The 9,165-nt window shown below is 36.9% G+C and overlaps 1 protein-coding gene across 3 annotated transcripts in view; it reads right to left on the reverse strand.

The window, feature by feature from the left end:
- LOC127847735 (ralA-binding protein 1-like) overlaps positions 1 to 2,648 on the reverse strand; it is a 67,107-nt gene extending 64,459 nt beyond the window's left edge. For 2 of the 3 annotated variants that reach the window (XM_052379832.1, XM_052379830.1), the window contains exon 1: positions 2,556 to 2,648. The gene's annotated coding sequence lies outside the window, so the exon portion shown is untranslated. The remainder of the gene's footprint in view (positions 1 to 2,555) is intronic. The other variant, XM_052379831.1, reaches the window with a different exon arrangement.
- Positions 2,649 to 9,165: the final 6,517 nt, after the last annotated feature.

Consider the following 9,165-nt stretch of genomic DNA (forward strand, 5'->3'; position numbering starts at 1 on the left):
CGACAGTTTAGAAAAATTATAACTGCATGTGTTCATGCAATTCTGTAATACTTAAAACGTCATTTCAAGCATTTAAATAGCAAAATTAATCGTGCCTCGTAAAACGCGTATATATCAGGAAGAGAGTATTATGCCACACGGTGACGGCTTTAGTTAGATCACTAAGCAGGTATTAAGATGTTAAAAACAAGGTAAATTTTCGTCTCATTTTTCCTTTGAAAACGCCTTATCGGATATCTCGAACTCTCGTTATCTCGATATTTTTTCTTGTTCCCGCCGACTTCGAGATAACGAGAGTGGACTGTTTATAAATTATCCAATCAGTTATGGCGTTTTATTAAGTTTGTTGGAGGGTTCATTGGCTGTCCCGGATGAGAAACAAAGAAAATGCCACCCAAAAAGGTTTTCAAAATTGATCATAAACAATTTAAATTAACATCTTTCTTAAAAAACACCACTTACAGTGATTTTTTTCCTACTTTGGACGGGTCCGGTAAACGGACCTGTTCCCAATGACCTACAGACCCGTTCCCAAAACGAACCGGACCCATCCCAATTTCCGGAAAAAACACACAAAATATCCCAATCAAAATCAAGTTAACAATCCCCGAAAACGCCAACTTGACGTATTTCGAGACTGTTTTTAACTTGCGGCCGATTTGACTTCTCAATCATTGACTGGTTTAAACATCTAATGTTACATTCGTACATTAAATATGTGTATGTTATTGCGAAATATAAACCAGTCTGAATTTTGTTTACGCTTCATGAGCTACAATAAAAGTATTACAGAAAGAAGTCAAAGCCTAGTGAAGTCAAAAGCAAATCATTTTGCCTTTGAAAAACTTTCGGCGTCTGTTTCGTCCACCCATTCCCCACAGTACACTGCAACAAAAATTGTCGAAGATGACAGTAGCCAAATACAGATTGACGACGAACATGACAAAGCTATTCGTACATTCTTGATATATTTATAGCAGATAAAAACAGAGAACTCTGCATGTTACCATCTGTGTTCTGATAGCATGTTGTTGTTTGTGCAAGACTGTGAAGTTTATGTTGCTTTCCTGTGTCATTTAAAGCTGACAAAAGTTAAACAAGTCAATAAAATACCATTCTTCAATTGGCACAATTCATCACTTGATTTTTCCCAATTGGAAGATTTCACGACTCATTTTTTCCCAATTTGGTGATTTCACGACGCAAAAAATTCCCAATGGCATAGGTACCGGACCCCTTCCTAATTGGGTGAAAAAAATTACTGCCACTTCCTTGGCCGAAGAACCCAAAACTGACACTCCCAGCGTAGACTACAATGACAATGAATGATGTTTCCAAAGAAATTTCCGATAAAAAAATATTGAAAATTTCAGACGAAGTGGCATGGGCTCTACTCTTGGCTGCGCTATGTTCCCAGTGAGAAAAACGCGGAAGGTCACATGTTTTGTTCAGTGTGTATGAGAGTGAAGTTGTGCAATTTAACCCGAAATGAATTTGTGGAAAAAGCTCTCCCTGTTTGGAGAAAAAACAAGGCGAGAAGGCTATTCACCTTTAATACAGTATGAGTGTTGTTGCACTAAATCTGTATTGAAGGTGTGAATCTTTTTACCAAACGAGAACTTTTCTTTTGTCACACTGTTTGAAAGGGCTAATTTTGACAAAAAATTATAAACATTTGTCATCTAATTTATTAAAACTCTACTCTCTAGTCAGAACAAATTGTTAAAGTTATTAGCCGAACAGGTGATTGGTTGGTTGTGTAAACACGTTGCTTTTACTGTCTTTTAACAAATCCAGTTGCATTTTGTCGGCAACTGCATGGGAACATGCGTGTTCTCGATGAAAACGGTCATGTCCCGTGTTCCACAATCTTTCAGCAATAGGCATATAGTGCGTTTAATACCTTGTGTATATATAATACCCATAGAAGGGTTATTTTTTCAAACTGTGTATTTTTGTCCATATTCGTTGTTGAAAAGTCCAACCATTCACTATCTGGAACCTCTGGGGTAAGCTCAGGGGGGGGGGGGGGTTAAATTTATGATACTGCCTGTGGTTTTACTGTTTGTAAATTAAAAATTTATGATACTGCCTGTGGTAATACTGTTTGTAAATTAAAAGTAAAACAAATACAGATTTTACTTGCTATAAACCTATTTCTGTTTTAGCTGTAAAATTGAATAAAAGAGCCCCTGGCTAAGGCGTATCATGTTAAGAAGTTTATTTGTAATCTGGGACAGGACCCATTGTTTTCAGTTTGGATGTTTCAAAATATGCGAATCCCAGGGACTCATTGATGTAGATTTCAAAATGAATCACTGTGTTGTGTACCGGTAAAGTGCAATTATTGTCCCCCATATTGCAGTACCTATTTCAAACTTAGCATGAAAGATGCTGATACCAGTTGCAAATCTCAGCGACAATACGTCCGAATTTCATACAGACCGGACACTATGCTGTGTAATTAAATGAAAATATGCAATAAAGAAGATAATTAAAACAATTATGCATCGTTCAAAATATAATCTAAACATAAAACATATATTAGATTGTACCAACGATATCGTATGAATCCAAATGGAGTTTAATTTTTGTATTAATTGTGGTTGTTGTTGTTTTGTAACTTCTTGGGCTACACTCTACCAAACTCCTGGCGGAGTTGTCGTTCCATGATCAGACATACACAGATCATGACACAGTGCCGTCGCATAATAATCATGTGTGATTGCAGCGACGTACGATGTAGATGTAGAACATACATGTAATGTAACCTTCCAAAGGAACATGCATATTATTGACGATTTTACTCTCCACAATAATATGACCAGTTATATTATTAAAGGCACTACATTTTTAAAGGATGTTTTAAAGCTATGGGTGATAATTAAAACTCCTGTTTCGGTGTCATACCAAGACAGTGGCATTTTCAATGTGCGTGTTTACATATTGAACCTATTCACATATTTTGGCAGATTTTGAAGTTTGTAATTAAATGCTTTATATTAATAAATGTAAACATTGGATCTAAACAGCTCCAGTAAAAACAAGAATAAAATTAAAGAAAGAAAAAAGTAACCCTCAACTGGGCTCGAACATCTGACCCCTGGAGTAAAAGTCTTACACTTGCAACACTCGGCCATCCATGCTCATTCAATAAGTGATGTATTTTATACTTTACATAAGCAATTCGTGTAGTGTCACAAAATATAACGACTACAACAGAACTCTCCAAATTATTCAATCGTTTCGCGTTGCAACGCTTTATAATTTTCAGGTTTTTGAATCGTCAAAAGATGCATACATATCATGGATATTTTAGGAGCATGGTAAATGTTCAGTATTACTCTTTCCTCACAGATATCATAACTACAACGAACATTTGCGAATCTCAAAATAATATTTTTTAAATTTTGTTAATTTACCAAAACAAGAAAAGGTCCCTTTTAGTATTTGATAGCGCCAGTACTCAGATCAAAGAGCCGCGTCGTCTATGAACACCATGATCAACCCGGAAAACGCTCAGGACTGCGTGGCTCGGTAAAATCCCTAAGGAGCGCTTCTGCGTTCAATTCGAAAACTCACAAAATCATAGTACCGATATGTTTTTCATTGACATTCTTGTTTTCATTAATTACGAAAAATCTAAGACATCTGACTTCCATTTGATTTAAGAACATGCATACAAAGCTATATACTTTTTTCCTGACCTATGGTCGATCGAAAACTAGACCAGTGAGTCTGGAAAAAGTAGTAAACTTATTCAAAACAGGAATTTTTTAAACCTATTTTACCGTGGAAAAGCTGGTGGCCGCGGGGATATTCACCTGCGGTGTGCAAGTCTTAAATGAACAATGAAATTAGGAGATTGGCTGATAATAAACTAGATTTTTTTTAAAGATATACGGCGTTGATTGTGGTTGGTGTTGACGAAAGATAAAAGGTTATATCAATGAAATCAAACATAGCGAGTGCCTTTTCTGCGCAGTTCTTGGCTGCATCACACGCAAATCAATTACGGGGTCTTGCGCCAGATTTCGTGGCTTATTTCGTTGCATTTTTTGTTTCATTATATATTATTGATCATATATCGATACACAGTAGAAAAACACATGGCGATTGATAATAAATAAAAACATATAAGTAAACCCACCATATTGAATCATCCGTATATATTTGAAATATTTATACGCGCGTTCTTCGAACGGACCTGTTTTAGTGGTTGGTCGGACATTGTTTTTTTTAATAATAATAATAATTTTTAATAATATCGTGAATCATCCGTTTATATAACGATTCGTTACTGACCGCGAACTGACTTTGCTACCTTGCGGGTTGGAATGGAATACATTAACGTGAGATCAAGATTCCAATGCTGGAAAGACGGCTTGTTTGAAACTGAATTCATCTACATGTTAAACGATCAATGTCGATAACAATTTGAAGTATTATCTACAAAGCGTATATCAGGATAGGGAACAACAATTCTTATAAGAGCCGCGTTCTGAGAAAACTGGGCTTCCGCTTTTATGATATTTTTCGTTTACATGAAGTCTCTTCTTAGCAAAAATCCAATTTATGCGGAAAGTGTCGTCCCTGATTAGTATGTGCGGACTGCACAGGCTAATCTGGGATGACACTTTACGCCCATGCATTATGCCCAGTTTTCTCAGAACGCGACTCAATATATACGAGTGCACATAATGCAATACGGTAATAATTACTAAATATAAGAACACAGCCTTTAAGTGCAAACGCTCTGGTGCTGACACTCCTCTATATATAAAGGGACACAAACAAACGGTATTAATGTCAGGAATTGAGTGAGAAACTGTTTTATCTCTCAAGCCTTTTCGTTTGAGATAAAATTATTTAATGCTGAAAACTCATTTAACATCGTTGCAAAACGCACTGCAGTACCCCTTTTCATATCATATTTTCCCCAAAATTAGAAAGCCAATTGAATTACATATTAAAGCAAATGTGAAAACTGTTTGTAGATTGCAAGTTTTCTATTTCGAAAAGTTTTAGGCCTACAGGCGGAAAAAAAACCATTTTTTGGACGCTTACAAAGGTCAGATAACGTTTAAAGATGGGTTAAACAGCTATGCCGAAAAATCATAGGCAGTAGTGCCGTATAGGGAAGCAGGGCAGTTGCCTATCGGACATATGCCTTGAAAATATTTTAGCAGACGGGCAGATACTTAACGGGCATACGCCCTCCTGATATTTTAGCAGACGGACAGATACTTAACGGACATATGCCCCCCGATATGTTAGCGGACGGACAGATACTTAAAGGACATATATGCTATCCAGAAATTTTAGCTGACGGACAGAAACTTTACGGACACATGCCCACCCGATATTTCAGCAGACGGACATATACTTAACGGACATATATGCTATCCCGATATTTTAGCGGACGGACAGATACTCTACAGACATATATGCTATCCCGATATTTAGCAGACAAACAGATACTTTACGGAAATATGCCCTCCCGATATTTTAGCAGACGGACATATTTTTATTTGCACATGCCCTTCACATTATGTTTTCTAAGTTTGATTGGTATAACACACTTATTGACAATTAGGAACTCCCTTTCAACCATATATTCCATAAAAAGTAAACTGGACTATAAAAGATGCAAAATCTTAAACTTTTCCAAATTTGTTGACACATTTCTCTCTTTAAAAAAGTGGCACTGTTTAGCAATAAACAAAGTATCAATTTTCCATACTGGCATTTTTGACACTTTTTTAAGCGAAAACATACATTCTAAGGCTGCCAGAATTTCGAGCTTTGTTTATTTACATTTTAAACGCCTCATCAGTACTACTTTGGAAATCCGCAAATAAATCATTTGGCAAATATTCTGTGAAAGTTTCATGATGATTGTGCAAACATTATTCACAACCTTCTCCTAAAATGACCTAGTGACGCAGTTTTGACCCCATATGACCAATTTCGAGCTCGGGCGAGATTTTATTGGGATAAATATTCGGACTATACAGACTGATATTGGACGTCACTTTAAGCCCCTTTTCCAAAATCGAGGCTCATATAATAATAACATTAATTCTTCAAGACATGTAAACAATACTGAGTGGATAACTGAAATGATTTTTGACATTGAATTGTGACTTTTGAACGAGGAGCATGAGAGTTCTACCCAACACTTCGTCAGATCATGGACAATAGTTATAAGAGCATGAGAGTTCTACCCAACACTTCGTCAGATCATGGACAATAATTATAAGAGCATGAGATTTCTACCCAACACTTCGTCAGATCATGAACAATAGTTATAAGAGCATGACAGTTCTACCCAATGCTTCGTCAGATCATGGACAATGGTCACAAGAGCACGAGAGTTCTACCCAATACTTCGTCAGATCATGGACAATAGTTACACGAGCACGAGCAATCTCCACGCAGAGTTGTCGTTCCTTGTTCTCACATACAACTCTGCGAAAGGCTCAGCCCTCCATTTTGTCTATAAAATAGATAAAACCGAACAAACGCATTCAACGTATTGGATATTTAAGATCGCATGCATTAAATTAAGAAATATGACTTTTTAATGTACGATAAATCGTGCAAAAAACTTGAGAGTTTTAATGCAACTCTTTGGAACTAATTTATTGTCCATCTACGCAGATGGAATCATTCCACGCACTTCACAAATGTAAACAATTGAACATATTTTTTTTTGAGTGACGTAAGGAATTGCTTCGACGTGTGTATGTATGTTGGTTTCTTAACATAAAAAAAAACATATCAATTTTATAATAATGAATTTAGACTGATATAAGATATCATGGTATGAGATGGTTTTCTTTAATGCAGTGAATGCAATGTAACCGTCGTGCGAGAGATTGTTTAGTATTCTGTAACCTCAATGATGAACGCTTGGAATGATCGTGACATAAATGGGACGCTTTCATAACAATAGTCCGTTCTGAGCCCAACACAGAGGTGAATGTAATGTAACCGTCGTGCAAGAGATTGGAGCATGAGAGGTCTACACAATACTTCGTCAGATCATGGACAATAGTTACACGAGCATGAGAGGTCTACCCAATACTTTGTCAGATCATGGACAATAGTTATAAGAGCATGAGAGTTCTACCCAATACTTCGTCAGATCATGAACAATAGTTATACGAGCATGACAGTTCTACCCAATACTTCGTCATATCATGAACAATAGTTATAAGAGCATGATAGTTCTACCCAATACTTCGTCAGATCATGAACAATAGTAATACGAGCATGACAGTTCTACCCAATACTTCGTCAGAGCATGAACAATAGTTATAAAAGCATGAGAGTTCTACCCAATACTTCGTCAGATCATGGACAATAGTAACAAGAGCATGAGAGTTCTACCCAACACGTTGTCAGATCATGGAAAATAGTTATAAGAGCATGAGCGTTCTACCCAACACTTCGTCATGTCATGGACAATAGTTATAAAAGCATGGAAGTTCTACCCAATACTTCGTCAGATCATGGACAATAGTTATAAGAGTATGAGAGTTCTACCCAATACTTCGTCAGATCATGGACAATAGTTATAAGAGCATGAGAGTTCTATCCAATACTTCGTCAGATCATGAACACTAGTTATATGAGCATGAGAGTTCTACCCAATACTTCGTCAGATCATGAACAATAGTAATAAAAGCATGGGAGTTCTACCCAATAATTCGTCAGATCATGGACAATAGTTATAAGAGCATGATAGTTCTACCCAATACTTCGTCAGATCATGGACAATAGTAACACGAGCATGAGAGTTCTACCCAACACGTTGTCAGATTGTGGAAAATAGTTATAAGAGCATGAGCGTTCTACCCAACACTTCGTCAGGTCATGGACAATAGTTATAAAAGCATGGGAGTTCTACCCAATACTTCGTCAGATCATGGACAATAGTTATAAGAGTATGAGAGTTCTACCCAATACTTTGTCAGATCATGGACAATAGTTACACGCACGAGCATGAGAGGTCTACCCAATACTTCATCAGATCATGGACAATAGTTATAGGAACATGACAGTTCTACCCAATACTTCGTCAGATCATGGACAATAGTTATAAGAACATGACAGTTCTACCCAATACTTCGTCAGATCATGGACAATAGTTATAAAAGCATGAGTGTTCTACCCAACACTTCGTCAGATCATGAACAATAGTTATAAGAGCATGAGAGTTCTACCCAATGCTTCGTCAGATCATGGACAATGGTTTCAAGAGCATTAGAGTTCTACCCAACACTTTGTTAGATCATCTACAATAGCTATAAGAGCATGCGAGTTATACCCAAGACTTCGTCAGGTTATGGACAATATATATCAAAGCATGAGAGTTCTACCCAATACTTCGTCAGATCATGGACAATAGTTATAAGATCATGTGAGTTCTACCCAATACTTCGTCAGATCCTGGACAATAGTTACACGAGCATGAGAGGTCTACCCAATACTTCGTCAGATCATGGACAATAGTTATAAGAGCATGAGAGTTCTACCCAATACTTTGTCAGATCAAGGACAATAGTTATAAGAGCATGAGAGTTCTACCCAATACTTCGTCATGTCATGGACGATAGTAATAAGAGCATGAGATTTCTACCCAATACTTCGTCAAATCATGGGCAATAATTATAAGAGCCTGAGAGTTCTACCCAATACATCGTCAGATCATGGACAATAGTTATACGAGCATGAGAGTTCTACCCAACCATTCGTCAGATCATGGACAATAGTTATAAGAGCATGAGAGTTTTACCCAATACTTCGTCAGATCATGGACAAATGTTCAGTAGTCATAAGAGCATGAGATTTCTACCCAACACTTCGTCAGATCATGGACAATAATTATAAGAGCATGAGAGTTCTTCCCAACACTTCGTCAGATCATTGGCACTGGTTATAAATGCATGTGAGTTCTACCCGATATCATAGACAATAGTTATAAAAATTTATATTAAAATCCTCGAATGCATGCAAAAGTAATAGAGCGGAAAAGAGCATTTATTGATGTGGATCTTAAATTGTTACCTGGATCTTCCCAAAATAATACGGACTGAACGGGTTAATTTGGGACGACACTCTACGCACATGCAGTAAGGCCAGTTTTCCCAGAACAAG

The sequence above is a fragment of the Dreissena polymorpha genome, chromosome 10 (assembly GCF_020536995.1).
Source record: "Dreissena polymorpha isolate Duluth1 chromosome 10, UMN_Dpol_1.0, whole genome shotgun sequence".
Classification (NCBI taxonomy): Eukaryota; Metazoa; Mollusca; class Bivalvia; order Myida; family Dreissenidae; genus Dreissena; species Dreissena polymorpha.